Below are 26,436 nucleotides of genomic sequence, written 5' to 3' on the forward strand. Positions count from 1 at the left end.
CGACCATTATGACGTCGCCATGACGACCATTATGACATCACCATTGCCATGATGACCAATATGACATCACCGTTGCCATGACGACCATTATGACGTCGCCATGACGACCATTATGACGTCGCCATGACGACCATTATGACATCACCATTGCCATGACGACCAATATGACATCACCGTTGCCATGACGACAATTATGACGTCGCCATGACGTCCATTATGACATCACCGTTGCCATGACGTCCATTATGACATCACCGTTGCCATGACGTCCATTATGACATCACCGTTGCCATGACGTCCAATATGACATCACCGTTGCCATGACGACCAATATGACATCACCATTGCCATGATGACCAATATGACGTCGCCGTTGCCATGACGACCATAATGACGTCGCCGTTGCCATGACGACCAATATGACGTCGCCATGACGACCATTATGGCATCATTGTTGCCATGACGACCATTATGACATCATTGCTGCCATGACGACCATTATGACATCACCGTTGCCATGACGACCATTATGACATCACCGTTGCCATGACGTCCATTATGACATCACCGTTGCCATGATGACCATTATGACATCACCGTTGCCATGACGACCATTATGACATCACCGTTGCCATGACGACCAATATGACGTTGCCATGACGACCATTATGACAACATTGTTGCCATGACGACCATTATGGCATCATTGTTGCCATGACGACCATTATGACATCACCGTTGCCATGACGACCATTATGACGTCACCATTACGACCATTATGACATCACCGTTGCCATGACGTCCATTATGACGTCGCCATGACTACCATTATGACATCACCGTTGCCATGACTACCATTATGACATCACCGTTGCCATGACTACCATTATGACGTTACCATGACGTCCATTATGACGTCGCCACGACGACCATTATGACGTTGCCATGACGACCATGATGACATCATCGTTGCCATGACGACCATGATGACATCATCGTTGCCATGACGACCACGATGGCATCATCGTTGCCATGACGACCATGATGGCATCATCGTTGCCATGACGACCATGATGGCATCATCGTTGCCATGACGACCATGATGGCATCATCGTTGCCATGACGACCATGATGGCATCATCGTTGCCATGACGACCATGATGGCATCATCGTTGCCATGACGACCATGACGGCATCATCGTTGCCATGACGACCATGACGGCATCATCGTTGCCATGACGACCATGACGGCATCATCGTTGCCATGACGACCATGACGGCATCATCGTTGCCATGACGACCATGACGGCATCATCGTTGCCATGACGACCATGACGGCATCATCGTTGCCATGACGACCATTACGGCATCATCGTTGCCATGACGACCATGACGGCATCATCGTTGCCATGACGACCATTACGGCATCATCATTGCCATGACGACCATGACGGCATCATCGTTGCCATGACGACCATTACGGCATCATCGTTGCCATGACGACCATTACGGCATCATCGTTGCCATGACGACCATTACGGCATCATCGTTGCCATGACGACCATTACGGCATCATCGTTGCCATGACGACCATTACGGCATCATCGTTGCCATGACGACCATTACGGCATCATCGTTGCCATGACGACCATTACGGCATCATCGTTGCCATGACGACCATTACGGCATCATCGTTGCCATGACGACCATTACGACATCATCGTTGCCATGACGACCATTACGACATCATCGTTGCCATGACGACCATTACGACATCATCGTTGCCATGACGACCATTACGACATCATCGTTGCCATGACGACCATTACGACATCATCGTTGCCATGACGACCATTACGACATCATCGTTGCCATGACGACCATTACGACATCATCGTTGCCATGACGACCATTACGACATCATCGTTGCCATGACGACCACTACGACATCATCGTTGTCATGACGACCATTATGATATCATCGTTGTCATGACGACCATTATGGCATCACCGTTGCCATGACGACCATTATGACATCACCGTTGCCATGACGTCCATTATGACATCACCGTTGCCATGATGACCATTATGACATCCCCGTTGCCATGACGACCATTATGACATCACCGTTGCCATGACGTCCATTATGACATCATTGTTGCCATGACGACCATTATGGCATCATTGTTGCCATGACAACCATTATGACATCACCGTTGCCATGACGACCATTATGACGTTGCCATGACGTCCATTATGACATCACCGTTGCCATGACGACCATTATGACGTCACCATTACGACCATTATGACATCACCGTTGCCATGACGTCCATTATGACGTCGCCATGACTACCATTACGACATCACCGTTGCCATGACTACCATTATGACATCACCGTTGCCATGACTACCATTATGACGTTACCATGACGTCCATTATGACGTCGCCATGACGACCATTATGACGTTGCCACGACGACCATGATGACATCATCGTTGCCATGACGACCATGATGACATCATCGTTGCCATGACGACCATGATGGCATCATCGTTGCCATGACGACCATGATGGCATCATAGTTGCCATGACGACCATGATGGCATCATCGTTGCCATGACGACTATGATGGCATCATCGTTGCCATGACGACCATGATGGCATCATCGTTGCCATGACGACCATGATGGCATCATCGTTGCCATGACGACCATGATGGCATCATCGTTGCCATGACGACCATGATGGCATCATCGTTGCCATGACGACCATGATGGCATCATCGTTGCCATGACGACCATGATGGCATCATCGTTGCCATGACGACCATGATGGCATCATCGTTGCCATGACGACCATTACGGCATCATCGTTGCCATGACGACCATTACGGCATCATCGTTGCCATGACGACCATTACGGCATCATCGTTGCCATGACGACCATTACGGCATCATCGTTGCCATGACGACCATTACGGCATCATCGTTGCCATGACGACCATTACGGCATCATCGTTGTCATGACGACCATTACGGCATCATCGTTGCCATGACGACCATTACGGCATCATCGTTGCCATGACGACCATTACGGCATCATCGTTGCCATGACGACCATTACGACATCATCGTTGCCATGACGACCATTACGACATCATCGTTGCCATGACGACCATTACGACATCATCGTTGCCATGACGACCATTACGACATCATCGTTGCCATGACGACCATTACGACATCATCGTTGCCATGACGACCATTACGGCATCATCGTTGTCATGACGAACATTACGGCATCACCGTTGTCATGACGAACATTACGGCATCACCGTTGTCATGACGACCATTACGGCATCACCGTTGCCATGACGACCATTACGGCATCACCGTTGCCATGACGACCATTACGGCATCACCGTTGCCATGACGACCATTACGGCATCACCGTTGCCATGACGACCATTACGACATCATCGTTGCCATGACGACCATTATGACATCATTGTTGTCATGACGACCATTATGGCATCACCGTTGCCATGACGACCATTATGGCATCACCGTTGCCATGACGACCATTATAATGTTGCCAGGACGACCATTTTGACATCATCGTCGCCATGATGACCATAATGACATCATCGTCGCCATGACGACCCTATGACATCACATTCGTCATGACGACAATTATGACATCATCGTCGAAATGACGACCAATATGATATCATAGTCGGCATTATGACATCATCGTCGCCATGAGGACCATTATCACATCATCGTCGGAATGACGACCATTATGACATTATCGTCGGAATGACGACCATTATGACGTCGCCATGACGACCATTATGACAGCACGGTTGCCATGATGACCATTATGACATCATTGTTGCCATGACGGCCATTATGACGTTGCCATGACGACCATTATGACGTTGCCATGACGACTATTATGACGTTGCCATGACGACCATTATGACGTCACCGTTGCCATGACGACCATTATGACGTCACCGTTGCCATGACGACCATTATGACGTCACCGTTGCCATGACGACCATTATGACATCATCGTTGCCATGACGACCATTATGACATCATCGTTGCCATGACGACCATTAATGCATCATCGTTGCCATGACGACCATTATGGCATCATCGTTGCCATGACGACCATTATTGCATCATCGTTGCCATGACGACCATTACGGCATCATCGTTGCCATGACGACCATTACGGCATCATCGTTGCCATGACGACCATTACGGCATCATCGTTGCCATGACGACCATTACGGCATCATCGTTGCCATGACGACCATTACGGCATCATCGTTGCCATGACGACCATTACGGCATCATCGTTGCCATGACGACCATTACGGCATCATCGTTGCCATGACGACCATTACGGCATCATCGTTGCCATGACGACCATTACGACATCATCGTTTCCATGACGACCATTACGACATCATCGTTGCCATGACGACCATTACGACATCATCGTTGCCATGACGACCATTACGACATCATCGTTGTCATGACGACCATTACGACATCATCGTTGTCATGACGACCATTATGACATCACCGTTGCCATGACGACCATTATGGCATCACCGTTGCCATGACTACCATTATGTCATCACCGTTGCCATGACGACCATTATGACATCACCGTTGCAATGACGACCATTATGACATCATCGTTGCCATGACGACCATTACGACATCATCGTTGCCATGACGACCATTATGACATCGTTGCCATGACGACCATTATGACATCATCGTTGTCATGACGACCATTATGACATCACCGTTGCCATGACGACCATTATGGCATCACCGTTGCCATGACGACCATTATAATGTTGCCAGGACGACCATTTTGACATCATCGTCGCCATGACGACCATAATGACATCATCGTCGCCATGACGACCCTATGACATCACATTCGCCATGACGACAATTATGACATCATCGTCGAAATGACGACCAATATGATATCATAGTCGGCATTATGACATCATCGTCGCCATGAGGACCATTATCACATCATCGTCGGAATGACGACCATTATGACATTATCGTTGCCATAACGACCATTATGACATCATTGTTGCCATGACGACCATTATGACATCACCGTTGCCATGACGACCATTATGACATCACCGTTGCCATGACGACCATTATGACGTCGCCATGACGACCATTATGACATCACCGTTGCCATGACGACCATTATGACATCACCGTTGCCATGACGACCATTATGACATCACCGTTGCCATGACGACCATTATGACATCACCGTCGCCATGACGACCATTATGACTTCGCCATGACGACCATTATGACATCACCGTCGCCATGACGACCATTATGACTTCGCCATGACGACCATTATGACATCATCGTCGCCATGACGACCATTATGACACCACCGTTGCCATGACGACCATTATGACACCACCGTTGCCATGACGACCATTATGACACCACCGTTGCCATGACGACCATTATGACACCACCGTTGCCATGACGACCAATATGACATCACCGTTGCCATGACGACCAATATGACATCACCGTTGCCATGACAACCATTATGACGTCGCCATGACGACCATTATGGCATCATTGTTGCCATGACGACCATTATGACATCATTGTTGCCATGACAACCATTATGACATCATTGTTGCCATGACAACCATTATGACATCATTGTTGCCATGACAACCATTATGACATCACCGTTGCCATGACGACCATTATGACGTTGCCATGACGTCCATTATGACATCATTGTTGCCATGACGACCATTATGACATCACCGTTGCCATGACGACCATTATGACGTCGCCATGACGACCATTATGACATCACCATTGCCATGACGACCAATATGACATCTCCGTTGCCATGACGACCAATATGACATCTCCGTTGCCATGACGACCATTATGACGTCGTAATGACGACCATTATGACGTCGCCGTTGCCATGACGACCATTATGCCGTCGCCGTTGCCATGACGACCATTATGGCGTCGCCATGACGACCATTATGGCGTCGCCATGACGACCATTATGACATCACCGTTGCCATGACGACCATTATGACGTTGCCATGACGTCCATTATGAAATCATTGTTGCCATGACGACCATTATGACATCACCGTTGCCATAACGACCATTATGACGTTGCCATGACGTCCATTATGACATCATTGTTGCCATGACGACCATTATGACATCACCATTGCCATGACGAACATTATGACGTCGCCATGACGACCATTATGGCATCATCGTTGCCATGACGACCATTATGACATCATCGTCACCGTGACGACCAATATGACATCTCCGTTGCCATGACGACCATTATGACGTCGTAATGACGACCATTATGGCATCATTGTTGCCATGACGACCATTATGACATCATTGTTGCCATGACAACCATTATGACATCATTGTTGCCATGACAACCATTATGACATCATTGTTGCCATGACAACCATTATGACATCACCGTTGCCATGACGACCATTATGGCGTCGCCATGACGACCATTATGGCGTCACCATGACGACCATTATGACATCACCGTTGCCATGACGACCATTATGACGTTGCCATGACGTCCATTATGACATCATTGTTGCCATGACGACCATTATGACATCACCGTTGCCATAACGACCATTATGACATTGCCATGACGTCCATTATGACATCATTGTTGCCATGACGACCATTATGACATCACCATTGCCATGACGAACATTATGACGTCGCCATGACGACCATTATGGCATCATCGTTGCCATGACGACCATTATGACATCATCGTCACCGTGACGACCAATATGACATCGCCGTCGCCATGACGACCATTATGACATCAACGCTGCTATGACGACCATTATGACATCACCGTTGCCATGACGACCATTATGATGTTGCCATGACGACCATTATGACATCATTGTTGCCATGACGATGAAATTGACATCATCTTAGCCGTGACGACCAATTTGACATCATCGTAGCCGTGACGACCATTATGACATCACCGTTGCCATGACGACCATTATGACATCACCGTTGCCATGAAGACCAATATGGCATCACCGTTGCCATGACGACCATTATGACGTTGGCATGGCGACCGTTATGACATCATTGTTGCCATGACGACCATTATGACATCACCGTTGCCATGACGACCATTATGACATCACCGTTGCCATGACGACCATTATGACATCACCGTCGCCATGACGACCGTTATGACTTCGCCATGACGACCATTATGACTTCGCCATGACGACCATTATGACATCACCGTTGCCATGACGACCATTATGACATCACCGTTGCCATGACGATCATTATGACATCACCGTCGCCATGACGACCATTATGACTTCGCCATGACGACCATTATGACATCACCATTGCCATGACGAACATTATGACGTCGCCATGACGACCATTATGGCATCATCGTTGCCATGATGACATTTATGACATCATCGTCACCGTGACGACCAATATGACATCGCCGTCGCCATGACGACCATTATGACATCAACGCTGCTATGACGACCATTATGACATCACCGTTGCCATGACGACCATTATGATGTTGCCATGACGACCATTATGACATCATTGTTGCCATGACGATGAAATTGACATCATCTTAGCCGTGACGACCAATTTGACATCATCGTAGCCGTGACGACCATTATGACATCACCGTTGCCATGACGACCATTATGACATCACCGTTGCCATGACGACCAATATGGCATCACCGTTGCCATGACGACCATTATGACGTTGGCATGACGACCATTATGACATCATTGTTGCCATGACGATGAAATTGACATCATCTTAGCCATGACGACCAATTTGACATCACCGTTGCCATGACGTCCATTATGACATCACCGTTGCCATGACGACCATTATGACATCACCGTTGCCATGACGACCATTATGACGTTGCCATGACGTCCATTATGACATCATTGTTGCCATGACGACCATTATGACATCATTGTTGCCATGACAACCATTATGACATCATTGATGCCATGACAACCATTATGACATCACCGTTGCCATGACGACCATTATGACGTTGCCATGACGTCCATTATGACATCATTGTTGCCATGACGACCATTATGACATCACCGTTGCCATGACGACCAATATGACATCACCGTTGCCAAGACGACCATTATGACGTCGCCATGACGACCATTATGGCATCATTGTTGCCATGACGACCATTATGACATCACCGTTGCCATGACGTCCATTATGACATCACCGTTGCCATGACGACCATTATGACATCACCGTTGCCATGACGACCATTATGACGTCGCCATGTCGACCATTATGGCATCATTGTTGCCATGACGACCATTATGACATCACCGTTGCTATGACAACCATTATGACATCATTGTTGCCATGACGACCATTATGACATCATTGTTGCCATGACGACCATTATGACATCACCGTTGCCATGACGACCATTATGACGTTGCCATGACGTCCATTATGACATCATTGTTGCCATGACTTCCATTATGACATCACCGTTGCTATGACGACCATTATGACGTCGCCATGACGACCATTATGACATCACCATTGCCATGATGACCAATATGACATCACCGTTGCCATGACGACCATTATGACGTCGCCATGACGACCATTATGACGTCGCCATGACGACCATTATGACATCACCATTGCCATGACGACCAATATGACATCACCGTTGCCATGACGACAATTATGACGTCGCCATGACGTCCATTATGACATCACCGTTGCCATGACGTCCATTATGACATCACCGTTGCCATGACGTCCATTATGACATCACCGTTGCCATGACGTCCAATATGACATCACCGTTGCCATGACGACCAATATGACATCACCATTGCCATGATGACCAATATGACGTCGCCGTTGCCATGACGACCATAATGACGTCGCCGTTGCCATGACGACCAATATGACGTCGCCATGACGACCATTATGGCATCATTGTTGCCATGACGACCATTATGACATCATTGCTGCCATGACGACCATTATGACATCACCGTTGCCATGACGACCATTATGACATCACCGTTGCCATGACGTCCATTATGACATCACCGTTGCCATGATGACCATTATGACATCACCGTTGCCATGACGACCATTATGACATCACCGTTGCCATGACGACCAATATGACGTTGCCATGACGACCATTATGACAACATTGTTGCCATGACGACCATTATGGCATCATTGTTGCCATGACGACCATTATGACATCACCGTTGCCATGACGACCATTATGACGTCACCATTACGACCATTATGACATCACCGTTGCCATGACGTCCATTATGACGTCGCCATGACTACCATTATGACATCACCGTTGCCATGACTACCATTATGACATCACCGTTGCCATGACTACCATTATGACGTTACCATGACGTCCATTATGACGTCGCCACGACGACCATTATGACGTTGCCATGACGACCATGATGACATCATCGTTGCCATGACGACCATGATGACATCATCGTTGCCATGACGACCACGATGGCATCATCGTTGCCATGACGACCATGATGGCATCATCGTTGCCATGACGACCATGATGGCATCATCGTTGCCATGACGACCATGATGGCATCATCGTTGCCATGACGACCATGATGGCATCATCGTTGCCATGACGACCATGATGGCATCATCGTTGCCATGACGACCATGACGGCATCATCGTTGCCATGACGACCATGACGGCATCATCGTTGCCATGACGACCATGACGGCATCATCGTTGCCATGACGACCATGACGGCATCATCGTTGCCATGACGACCATGACGGCATCATCGTTGCCATGACGACCATGACGGCATCATCGTTGCCATGACGACCATTACGGCATCATCGTTGCCATGACGACCATGACGGCATCATCGTTGCCATGACGACCATTACGGCATCATCATTGCCATGACGACCATGACGGCATCATCGTTGCCATGACGACCATTACGGCATCATCGTTGCCATGACGACCATTACGGCATCATCGTTGCCATGACGACCATTACGGCATCATCGTTGCCATGACGACCATTACGGCATCATCGTTGCCATGACGACCATTACGGCATCATCGTTGCCATGACGACCATTACGGCATCATCGTTGCCATGACGACCATTACGGCATCATCGTTGCCATGACGACCATTACGGCATCATCGTTGCCATGACGACCATTACGACATCATCGTTGCCATGACGACCATTACGACATCATCGTTGCCATGACGACCATTACGACATCATCGTTGCCATGACGACCATTACGACATCATCGTTGCCATGACGACCATTACGACATCATCGTTGCCATGACGACCATTACGACATCATCGTTGCCATGACGACCATTACGACATCATCGTTGCCATGACGACCATTACGACATCATCGTTGCCATGACGACCACTACGACATCATCGTTGTCATGACGACCATTATGATATCATCGTTGTCATGACGACCATTATGGCATCACCGTTGCCATGACGACCATTATGGCATCACCGTTGCCATGACGACCATTATAATGTTGCCAGGACGACCATTTTGACATCATCGTCGCCATGATGACCATAATGACATCATCGTCGCCATGACGACCCTATGACATCACATTCGCCATGACGACAATTATGACATCATCGTCGAAATGACGACCAATATGATATCATAGTCGGCATTATGACATCATCGTCGCCATGAGGACCATTATCACATCATCGTCGGAATGACGACCATTATGACATTATCGTCGGAATGACGACCATTATGACGTCGCCATGACGACCATTATGACAGCACGGTTGCCATGACGACCATTATGACATCATTGTTGCCATGACGGCCATTATGACGTTGCCATGACGACTATTATGACGTTGCCATGACGACCATTATGACGTCACCGTTGCCATGACGACCATTATGACGTCACCGTTGCCATGACGACCATTATGACATCATCGTTGCCATGACGACCATTATGACATCATCGTTGCCATGACGACCATTATGGCATCATCGTTGCCATGACGACCATTATGGCATCATCGTTGCCATGACGACCATTATGGCATCATCGTTGCCATGACGACCATTATGGCATCATCGTTGCCATGACGACCATTATGGCATCATCGTTGCCATGACGACCATTATGGCATCATCGTTGCCATGACGACCATTACGTCATCATCGTTGCCATGACGACCATTACGGCATCATCGTTGCCATGACGACCATTACGGCATCATCGTTGCCATGACGACCATTACGGCATCATCGTTGCCATGACGACCATTACGGCATCATCGTTGCCATGACGACCATTACGGCATCATCGTTGCCATGACGACCATTACGGCATCATCGTTGCCATGACGACCATTACGACATCATCGTTTCCATGACGACCATTACGACATCATCGTTGCCATGACGACCATTACGACATCATCGTTGCCATGACGACCATTACGACATCATCGTTGCCATGACGACCATTACGACATCATCGTTGTCATGACGACCATTACGACATCATCGTTGTCATGACGACCATTATGACATCACCGTTGTCATGACGACCATTATGGCATCACCGTTGCCATGGCTACCATTATGTCATCACCGTTGCCATGACGACCATTATGGCATCACCGTTGCCATGACGACCATTATGACATCATCGTTGCCATGACGACCATTATGACATCATCGTTGCCATGACGACCATTATGACATCGTTGCCATGACGACCATTATGACATCATCGTTGTCATGACGACCATTATGACATCATCGTTGTCATGACGACCATTATGATATCATCGTTGTCATGACGACCATTATGGCATCACCGTTGCCATGACGACCATTATGGCATCACCGTTGCCATGACGACCATTATAATGTTGCCAGGACGACCATTTTGACATCATCGTCGCCATGACGACCATAATGACATCAACGTCGCCATGACGACCCTATGACATCACATTCGCCATGACGACAATTATGACATCATCGTCGAAATGACGACCAATATGATATCATAGTCGGCATTATGACATCATCGTCGCCATGAGGACCATTATCACATCATCGTCGGAATGACGACCATTATGACATTATCGTTGCCATGACGACCATTATGACATCATTGTTGCCATGACGACCATTATGACATCACCGTTGCCATGACGGCCATTATGACATCACCGTTGCCATGACGACCATTATGACGTCGCCATGACGACCATTATGACATCACCGTTGCCATGACGACCATTATGACATCACCGTTGCCATGACGACCACTATGACATCACCGTCGCCATGACGACCATTATGACTTCGCCATGACGACCATTATGACATCACCGTCGCCATGACGACCATTATGACTTCGCCATGACGACCATTATGACATCATCGTCGCCATGACGACCATTATGACACCACCGTTGCCATGACGACCATTATGACACCACCGTTGCCATGACGACCATTATGACACCACCGTTGCCATGACGACCATTATGACACCACCGTTGCCATGACGACCATTATGACACCACCGTTGCCATGACGACCATTATGACACCACCGTTGCCATGACGACCAATATGACATCACCGTTGCCATGACGACCAATATGACATCACCGTTGCCATGACGACCATTATGACGTCGCCATGACGACCATTATGGCATCATTGTTGCCATGACGACCATTATGACATCATTGTTGCCATGACAACCATTATGACATCATTGTTGCCATGACAACCATTATGACATCATTGTTGCCATGACAACCATTATGACATCACCGTTGCCATGACGACCATTATGACGTTGCCATGACGTCCATTATGACATCATTGTTGCCATGACGACCATTATGACATCACCGTTGCCATGACGACCATTATAATGTTGCCAGGACGACCATTTTGACATCATCGTCGCCATGACGACCATAATGACATCATCGTCGCCATGACGACCCTATGACATCACATTCGCCATGACGACAATTATGACATCATCGTCGAAATGACGACCAATATGATATCATAGTCGGCATTATGACATCATCGTCGCCATGAGGACCATTATCACATCATCGTCGGAATGACGACCATTATGACATTATCGTTGCCATAACGACCATTATGACATCATTGTTGCCATGACGACCATTATGACTTCACCGTTGCCATGACGACCATTATGACATCATCGTTGCCATGACGACCATTATGACATCACCGTTGCCATGACGACCATTATGACATCACCGTCGCCATGACGACCATTATGACTTCGCCATGACGACCATTATGACATCACCGTCGCCATGACGACCATTATGACTTCGCCATGACGACCATTATGACATCATCGTCGCCATGACGACCATTATGACACCACCGTTGCCATGACGACCATTATGACACCACCGTTGCCATGACGACCATTATGACACCACCGTTGCCATGACGACCATTATGACACCACCGTTGCCATGACGACCATTATGACACCACCGTTGCCATGACGACCATTATGACACCACCGTTGCCATGACGACCAATATGACATCACCGTTGCCATGACGACCAATATGACATCACCGTTGCCATGACGACCATTATGACGTCGCCATGACGATCATTATGGCATCATTGTTGCCATGACGACCATTATGACATCATTGTTGCCATGACAACCATTATGACATCATTGTTGCCATGACAACCATTATGACATCATTGTTGCCATGACAACCATTATGACATCACCGTTGCCATGACGACCATTATGACGTTGCCATGACGTCCATTATGACATCATTGTTGCCATGACGACCATTATGACATCACCGTTGCCATGACGACCATTATGACGTCGCCATGACGACCATTATGACATCACCATTGCCATGACGACCAATATGACATCTCCGTTGCCATGACGACCAATATGACATCTCCGTTGCCATGACGACCATTATGACGTCGTAATGACGACCATTATGACGTCGCCGTTGCCATGACGACCATTATGCCGTCGCCGTTGCCATGACGACCATTATGGCGTCGCCATGACGACCATTATGGCGTCGCCATGACGACCATTATGACATCACCGTTGCCATGACGACCATTATGACGTTGCCATGACGTCCATTATGAAATCATTGTTGCCATGACGACCATTATGACATCACCGTTGCCATAACGACCATTATGACGTTGCCATGACGTCCATTATGACATCATTGTTGCCATGACGACCATTATGACATCACCATTGCCATGACGAACATTATGACGTCGCCATGACGACCATTATGGCATCATCGTTGCCATGACGACCATTATGACATCATCGTCACCGTGACGACCAATATGACATCTCCGTTGCCATGACGACCATTATGACGTCGTAATGACGACCATTATGGCATCATTGTTGCCATGACGACCATTATGACATCATTGTTGCCATGACAACCATTATGACATCATTGTTGCCATGACAACCATTATGACATCATTGTTGCCATGACAACCATTATGACATCACCGTTGCCATGACGACCATTATGGCGTCGCCATGACGACCATTATGGCGTCACCATGACGACCATTATGACATCACCGTTGCCATGACGACCATTATGACGTTGCCATGACGTCCATTATGACATCATTGTTGCCATGACGACCATTATGACATCACCGTTGCCATAACGACCATTATGACATTGCCATGACGTCCATTATGACATCATTGTTGCCATGACGACCATTATGACATCACCATTGCCATGACGAACATTATGACGTCGCCATGACGACCATTATGGCATCATCGTTGCCATGACGACCATTATGACATCATCGTCACCGTGACGACCAATATGACATCGCCGTCGCCATGACGACCATTATGACATCAACGCTGCTATGACGACCATTATGACATCACCGTTGCCATGACGACCATTATGATGTTGCCATGACGACCATTATGACATCATTGTTGCCATGACGATGAAATTGACATCATCTTAGCCGTGACGACCAATTTGACATCATCGTAGCCGTGACGACCATTATGACATCACCGTTGCCATGACGACCATTATGACATCACCGTTGCCATGAAGACCAATATGGCATCACCGTTGCCATGACGACCATTATGACGTTGGCATGGCGACCGTTATGACATCATTGTTGCCATGACGACCATTATGACATCACCGTTGCCATGACGACCATTATGACATCACCGTTGCCATGACGACCATTATGACATCACCGTCGCCATGACGACCGTTATGACTTCGCCATGACGACCATTATGACTTCGCCATGACGACCATTATGACATCACCGTTGCCATGACGACCATTATGACATCACCGTTGCCATGACGATCATTATGACATCACCGTCGCCATGACGACCATTATGACTTCGCCATGACGACCATTATGACATCACCATTGCCATGACGAACATTATGACGTCGCCATGACGACCATTATGGCATCATCGTTGCCATGATGACCATTATGACATCGTCGTCACCGTGACGACCAATATGACATCGCCGTCGCCATGACGACCATTATGACATCAACACTGCTATGACGACCATTATGACATCACCGTTGCCATGACGACCATTATGATGTTGCCATGACGACCATTATGACATCATTGTTGCCATGACGATGAAATTGACATCATCTTAGCCGTGACGACCAATTTGACATCATCGTAGCCGTGACGACCATTATGACATCACCGTTGCCATGACGACCATTATGACATCACCGTTGCCATGACGACCAATATGGCATCACCGTTGCCATGACGACCATTATGACGTTGGCATGACGACCATTATGACATCATTGTTGCCATGACGATGAAATTGACATCATCTTAGCCATGACGACCAATTTGACATCATCGTAGCCGTGACGACCATTATGACATCACCGTTGCCATGACGACCATTATGACGTTGGCATGACGACCATTAAGACATCATTGTTGCCATGACGACCATTATGACATCACCGTTGCCATGACGTCCATTATGACATCACCGTTGCCATGACGACCATTATGACATCACCGTTGCCATGACGACCATTATGACGTTGCCATGACGTCCATTATGACATCATTGTTGCCATGACGACCATTATGACATCATTGTTGCCATGACAACCATTATGACATCATTGATGCCATGACAACCATTATGACATCACCGTTGCCATGACGACCATTATGACGTTGCCATGACGTCCATTATGACATCATTGTTGCCATGACGACCATTATGACATCACCGTTGCCATGACGACCAATATGACATCACCGTTGCCAAGACGACCATTATGACGTCGCCATGACGACCATTATGGCATCATTGTTGCCATGACGACCATTATGACATCACCGTTGCCATGACGTCCATTATGACATCACCGTTGCCATGACGACCATTATGACATCACCGTTGCCATGACGACCATTATGACGTCGCCATGTCGACCATTATGGCATCATTGTTGCCATGACGACCATTATGACATCACCGTTGCTATGACAACCATTATGACATCATTGTTGCCATGACGACCATTATGACATCATTGTTGCCATGACGACCATTATGACATCACCGTTGCCATGACGACCATTATGACGTTGCCATGACGTCCATTATGACATCATTGTTGCCATGACTTCCATTATGACATCACCGTTGCTATGACGACCATTATGACGTCGCCATGACGACCATTATGACATCACCATTGCCATGATGACCAATATGACATCACCGTTGCCATGACGACCATTATGACGTCGCCATGACGACCATTATGACGTCGCCATGACGACCATTATGACATCACCATTGCCATGACGACCAATATGACATCACCGTTGCCATGACGACCATTATGACGTCGCCATGACGTCCATTATGACATCACCGTTGCCATGACGTCCATTATGACATCACCGTTGCCATGACGTCCATTATGACATCACCGTTGCCATGACGTCCAATATGACATCACCGTTGCCATGACGACCAATATGACATCACCGTTGCCATGATGACCAATATGACGTCGCCGTTGCCATGACGACCATAATGACGTCGCCGTTGCCATGACGACCAATATGACGTCGCCATGACGACCATTATGGCATCATTGTTGCCATGACGACCATTATGACATCATTGCTGCCATGACGACCATTATGACATCACCGTTGCCATGACGACCATTATGACATCACCGTTGCCATGACGTCCATTATGACATCACCGTTGCCATGATGACCATTATGACATCACCGTTGCCATGACGACCATTATGACATCACCGTTGCCATGACGACCAATATGACGTTGCCATGACGACCATTATGACAACATTGTTGCCATGACGACCATTATGGCATCATTGTTGCCATGACGACCATTATGACATCACCGTTGCCATGACGACCATTATGACGTCACCATTACGACCATTATGACATCACCGTTGCCATGACGTCCATTATGACGTCGCCATGACTACCATTATGACATCACCGTTGCCATGACTACCATTATGACATCACCGTTGCCATGACTACCATTATGACGTTACCATGACGTCCATTATGACGTCGCCACGACGACCATTATGACGTTGCCATGACGACCATGATGACATCATCGTTGCCATGACGACCATGATGACATCATCGTTGCCATGACGACCACGATGGCATCATCGTTGCCATGACGACCATGATGGCATCATCGTTGCCATGACGACCATGATGGCATCATCGTTGCCATGACGACCATGATGGCATCATCGTTGCCATGACGACCATGATGGCATCATCGTTGCCATGACGACCATGATGGCATCATCGTTGCCATGACGACCATGACGGCATCATCGTTGCCATGACGACCATGACGGCATCATCGTTGCCATGACGACCATGACGGCATCATCGTTGCCATGACGACCATGACGGCATCATCGTTGCCATGACGACCATGACGGCATCATCGTTGCCATGACGACCATGACGGCATCATCGTTGCCATGACGACCATGACGGCATCATCGTTGCCATGACGACCATGACGGCATCATCGTTGCCATGACGACCATTACGGCATCATCGTTGCCATGACGACCATGACGGCATCATCGTTGCCATGACGACCATTACGGCATCATCGTTGCCATGACGACCATTACGGCATCATCGTTGCCATGACGACCATTACGGCATCATCGTTGCCATGACGACCATTACGGCATCATCGTTGCCATGACGACCATTACGGCATCATCGTTGCCATGATGACCATTACGGCATCATCGTTGCCATGACGACCATTACGGCATCATCGTTGCCATGACGACCATTACGACATCATCGTTGCCATGACGACCATTACGACATCATCGTTGCCATGACGACCATTACGACATCATCGTTGCCATGACGACCATTACGACATCATCGTTGCCATGACGACCATTACAACATCATCGTTGCCATGACGACCATTACGACATCATCGTTGCCATGACGACCATTACGACATCATCGTTGCCATGACGACCACTACGACATCATCGTTGTCATGACGACCATTATGATATCATCGTTGTCATGACGACCATTATGGCATCACCGTTGCCATGACGACCATTATGGCATCACCGTTGCCATGACGACCATTATAATGTTGCCAGGACGACCATTTTGACATCATCGTCGCCATGATGACCATAATGACATCATCGTCGCCATGACGACCCTATGACATCACATTCGCCATGACGACAATTATGACATCATCGTCGAAATGACGACCAATATGATATCATAGTCGGCATTATGACATCATCGTCGCCATGAGGACCATTATCACATCATCGTCGGAATGACGACCATTATGACATTATCGTCGGAATGACGACCATTATGACGTCGCCATGACGACCATTATGACAGCACGGTTGCCATGACGACCATTATGACATCATTGTTGCCATGACGGCCATTATGACGTTGCCATGACGACTATTATGACGTTGCCATGACGACCATTATGACGTCACCGTTGCCATGACGACCATTATGACGTCACCGTTGCCATGACGACCATTATGACATCATCGTTGCCATGACGACCATTATGACATCATCGTTGCCATGACGACCATTATGGCATCATCGTTGCCATGACGACCATTATGGCATCATCGTTGCCATGACGACCATTATGGCATCATCGTTGCCATGACGACCATTATGGCATCATCGTTGCCATGACGACCATTATGGCATCATCGTTGCCATGACGACCATTATGGCATCATCGTTGCCATGACGACCATTATGGCATCATCGTTGCCATGACGACCATTATGGCATCATCGTTGCCATGACGACCATTACGTCATCATCGTTGCCATGACGACCATTACGGCATCATCGTTGCCATGACGACCATTACGGCATCATCGTTGCCATGACGACCATTACGCCATCATCGTTGCCATGACGACCATTACGGCATCATCGTTGCCATGACGACCATTACGGCATCATCGTTGCCATGACGACCATTACGACATCATCGTTTCCATGACGACCATTACGACATCATCGTTGCCATGACGACCATTACGACATCATCGTTGCCATGACGACCATTACGACATCATCGTTGCCATGACGACCATTACGACATCATCGTTGTCATGACGACCATTACGACATCATCGTTGTCATGACGACCATTATGACATCACCGTTGTCATGACGACCATTATGGCATCACCGTTGCCATGGCTACCATTATGTCATCACCGTTGCCATGACGACCATTATGGCATCACCGTTGCCATGACGACCATTATGACATCATCGTTGCCATGACGACCATTATGACATCATCGTTGCCATGACGACCATTATGACATCGTTGCCATGACGACCATTATGACATCATCGTTGTCATGACGACCATTATGACATCATCGTTGTCATGACGACCATTATGATATCATCGTTGTCATGACGACCATTATGGCATCACCGTTGCCATGACGACCATTATGGCATCACCGTTGCCATGACGACCATTATAATGTTGCCAGGACGACCATTTTGACATCATCGTCGCCATGACGACCATAATGACATCAACGTCGCCATGACGACCCTATGACATCACATTCGCCATGACGACAATTATGACATCATCGTCGAAATGACGACCAATATGATATCATAGTCGGCATTATGACATCATCGTCGCCATGAGGACCATTATCACATCATCGTCGGAATGACGACCATTATGACATTATCGTTGCCATGACGACCATTATGACATCATTGTTGCCATGACGACCATTATGACATCACCGTTGCCATGACGGCCATTATGACATCACCGTTGCCATGACGACCATTATGACGTCGCCATGACGACCATTATGACATCACCGTTGCCATGACGACCATTATGACGTCGCCATGACGACCATTATGGCATCATTGTTGCCATGACGACCATTATGACATCACCGTTGCCATGACGTCCATTATGACATCACCGTTGCCATGACGACCATTATGACATCACCGTTGCCATGACGACCATTATGACGTCGCCATGTCGACCATTATGGCATCATTGTTGCCATGACGACCATTATGACATCACCGTTGCTATGACAACCATTATGACATCATTGTTGCCATGACGACCATTATGACATCATTGTTGCCATGACGACCATTATGACATCACCGTTGCCATGACGACCATTATGACGTTGCCATGACGTCCATTATGACATCATTGTTGCCATGACTTCCATTATGACATCACCGTTGCTATGACGACCATTATGACGTCGCCATGACGACCATTATGACATCACCATTGCCATGATGACCAATATGACATCACCGTTGCCATGACGACCATTATGACGTCGCCATGACGACCATTATGACGTCGCCATGACGACCATTATGACATCACCATTGCCATGACGACCAATATGACATCACCGTTGCCATGACGACCATTATGACGTCGCCATGACGTCCATTATGACATCACCGTTGCCATGACGTCCATTATGACATCACCGTTGCCATGACGTCCATTATGACATCACCGTTGCCATGACGTCCAATATGACATCACCGTTGCCATGACGACCAATATGACATCACCGTTGCCATGATGACCAATATGACGTCGCCGTTGCCATGACGACCATAATGACGTCGCCGTTGCCATGACGACCAATATGACGTCGCCATGACGACCATTATGGCATCATTGTTGCCATGACGACCATTATGACATCATTGCTGCCATGACGACCATTATGACATCACCGTTGCCATGACGACCATTATGACATCACCGTTGCCATGACGACCACTATGACATCACCGTCGCCATGACGACCATTATGACTTCGCCATGACGACCATTATGACATCACCGTCGCCATGACGACCATTATGACTTCGCCATGACGACCATTATGACATCATCGTCGCCATGACGACCATTATGACTTCGCCATGACGACCATTATGACACCACCGTTGCCATGACGACCATTATGACACCACCGTTGCCATGACGACCATTATGACACCACCGTTGCCATGACGACCATTATGACACCACCGTTGCCATGACGACCAATATGACATCACCGTTGCCATGACGACCAATATGACATCACCGTTGCCATGACGACCATTATGACGTCGCCATGACGACCATTATGGCATCATTGTTGCCATGACGACCATTATGACATCATTGTTGCCATGACAACCATTATGACATCATTGTTGCCATGACAACCATTATGACATCACCGTTGCCATGACGACCATTATGACGTTGCCATGACGTCCATTATGACATCATTGTTGCCATGACGACCATTATGACATCACCGTTGCCATGACGACCATTATGACGTCGCCATGACGGCCATTATGACATCACCATTGCCATGACGACCAATATGACATCTCCGTTGCCATGACGACCAATATGACATCTCCGTTGCCATGACGACCATTATGACGTCGTAATGACGACCATTATGGCATCATTGTTGCCATGACGACCATTATGACATCACCGTTGCCATGACGTCCATTATGACATCACCGTTGCCATGACGACCATTATGACATCACCGTTGCCATGACGACCATTATGACGTCGCCATGACGACCATTATGACGTCGCCATGACGACCATTATGACATCACCGTTGCCATGACGACCATTATGACATCACCGTTGCCATGACGACCATTATGACGTCGCCGTTGCCATGACGACCATTATGCCGTCGCCGTTGCCATGACGACCATTATGACATCATTGTTGCCATGACGACCATTATGACATCACCATTGCCATAACGAACATTATGACGTCGCCATGACGACCATTATGGCATCATCGTTGCCATGACGACCATTATGACATCATCGTCACCGTGACGACCAATATGACATCTCCGTTGCCATGACGACCATTATGACGTCGTAATGAAGACCATTATGGCATCATTGTTGCCATGACGACCATTATGACATCACCGTTGCCATGACGTCCATTATGACATCACCGTTGCCATGACGACCATTATGACATCACCGTTGCCATGACGACCATTATGACATCACCGTTGCCATGACGACCATTATGACGTCGCCGTTGCCATGACGACCATTATGACGTCGCCGTTGCCATGACGACCATTATGGCGTCGCCATGACGACCATTATGGCGTCGCCATGACGACCATTATGACATCACCGTTGCCATGACGACCATTATGACGTTGCCATGACGTCCATTATGACATCATTGTTGCCATGACGACCATTATGACATCACCGTTGCCATAACGACCATTATGACGTTGCCATGACGTCCATTATGACATCATTGTTGCCATGACGACCATTATGACATCACCATTGCCATGACGAACATTATGACGTCGCCATAACGACCATTATGGCATCATCGTTGCCATGATGACCATTATGACATCATCGTTGCCATGACGACCATTACGGCATCATCGTTGCCATGACGACCATTACGGCATCATCGTTGCCATGACGACCATTACGGCATCATCGTTGCCATGACGACCATTACGGCATCATCGTTGCCATGACGACCATTACGGCATCATCGTTGCCATGACGACCATTACGACATCATCGTTGCCATGACGACCATTACGACATCATCGTTGCCATGACGACCATTACGACATCATCGTTGCCATGACGACCATTACGACATCATCGTTGCCATGACGACCATTACGACATCATCGTTGCCATGACGACCATTACGACATCATCGTTGCCATGACGACCATTACGACATCATCGTTGCCATGACGACCATTACGACATCATCGTTGCCATGACGACCACTACGACATCATCGTTGTCATGACGACCATTATGATATCATCGTTGTCATGACGACCATTATGGCATCACCGTTGCCATGACGACCATTATGGCATCACCGTTGCCATGACGACCATTATAATGTTGCCAGGACGACCATTTTGACATCATCGTCGCCATGATGACCATAATGACATCATCGTCGCCATGACGACCCTATGACATCACATTCGCCATGACGACAATTATGACATCATCGTCGAAATGACGACCAATATGATATCATAGTCGGCATTATGACATCATCGTCGCCATGAGGACCATTATCACATCATCGTCGGAATGACGACCATTATGACATTATCGTCGGAATGACGACCATTATGACGTCGCCATGACGACCATTATGACAGCACGGTTGCCATGACGACCATTATGACATCATTGTTGCCATGACGGTCATTATGACGTTGCCATGACGACTATTATGACGTTGCCATGACGACCATTATGACGTCACCGTTGCCATGACGACCATTATGACGTCACCGTTGCCATGACGACCATTATGACATCATCGTTGCCATGACGACCATTATGACATCATCGTTGCCATGACGACCATTATGGCATCATCGTTGCCATGACGACCATTATGGCATCATCGTTGCCATGACGACCATTATGGCATCATCGTTGCCATGACGACCATTATGGCATCATCGTTGCCATGACGACCATTACGGCATCATCGTTGCCATGACGACCATTACGTCATCATCGTTGCCATGACGACCATTACGGCATCATCGTTGCCATGACGACCATTACGGCATCATCGTTGCCATGACGACCATTACGGCATCATCGTTGCCATGACGACCATTACGGCATCATCGTTGCCATGACGACCATTACGGCATCATCGTTGCCATGACGACCATTACGGCATCATCGTTGCCATGACGACCATTACGACATCATCGTTTCCATGACGACCATTACGACATCATCGTTGCCATGACGACCATTACGACATCATCGTTGCCATGACGACCATTACGACATCATCGTTGCCATGACGACCATTACGACATCATCGTTGTCATGACGACCATTACGACATCATCGTTGTCATGACGACTATTATGACATCACCGTTGTCATGACGACCATTATGGCATCACCGTTGCCATGGCTACCATTATGTCATCACCGTTGCCATGACGACCATTATGGCATCACCGTTGCCATGACGACCATTATGACATCATCGTTGCCATGACGACCATTATGACATCATCGTTGCCATGACGACCATTATGACATCGTTGCCATGACGACCATTATGACATCATCGTTGTCATGACGACCATTATGACATCATCGTTGTCATGACGACCATTATGATATCATCGTTGTCATGACGACCATTATGGCATCACCGTTGCCATGACGACCATTATGGCATCACCGTTGCCATGACGACCATTATAATGTTGCCAGGACGACCATTTTGACATCATCGTCGCCATGACGACCATAATGACATCAACGTCGCCATGACGACCCTATGACATCACATTCGCCATGACGACAATTATGACATCATCGTCGAAATGACGACCAATATGATATCATAGTCGGCATTATGACATCATCGTCGCCATGAGGACCATTATCACATCATCGTCGGAATGACGACCATTATGACATTATCGTTGCCATGACGACCATTATGACATCATTGTTGCCATGACGACCATTATGACATCACCGTTGCCATGACGGCCATTATGACATCACCGTTGCCATGACGACCATTATGACGTCGCCATGACGACCATTATGACATCACCGTTGCCATGACGACCATTATGACATCACCGTTGCCATGACGACCACTATGACATCACCGTCGCCATGACGACCATTATGACTTCGCCATGACGACCATTATGACATCACCGTCGCCATGACGACCACTATGACTTCGCCATGACGACCATTATGACATCATCGTCGCCATGACGACCATTATGACTTCGCCATGACGACCATTATGACACCACCGTTGCCATGACGACCATTATGACACCACCGTTGCCATGACGACCATTATGACACCACCGTTGCCATGACGACCATTATGACACCACCGTTGCCATGACGACCAATATGACATCACCGTTGCCATGACGACCAATATGACATCACCGTTGCCATGACGACCATTATGACGTCGCCATGACGACCATTATGGCATCATTGTTGCCATGACGACCATTATGACATCATTGTTGCCATGACAACCATTATGACATCATTGTTGCCATGACAACCATTATGACATCACCGTTGCCATGACGACCATTATGACGTTGCCATGACGTCCATTATGACATCATTGTTGCCATGACGACCATTATGACATCACCGTTGCCATGACGACCATTATGACGTCGCCATGACGGCCATTATGACATCACCATTGCCATGACGACCAACATGACATCTCCGTTGCCATGACGACCAATATGACATCTCCGTTGCCATGACGACCATTATGACGTCGTAATGACGACCATTATGGCATCATTGTTGCCATGACGACCATTATGACATCACCGTTGCCATGACGTCCATTATGA

Source organism: Phyllobates terribilis, unplaced genomic scaffold, assembly GCF_046119375.1.
Source record: "Phyllobates terribilis strain yellow unplaced genomic scaffold, ASM4611937v1 Scaffold_67__1_contigs__length_7525285, whole genome shotgun sequence".
Lineage (NCBI taxonomy): Eukaryota > Metazoa > Chordata > Amphibia > Anura > Dendrobatidae > Phyllobates > Phyllobates terribilis.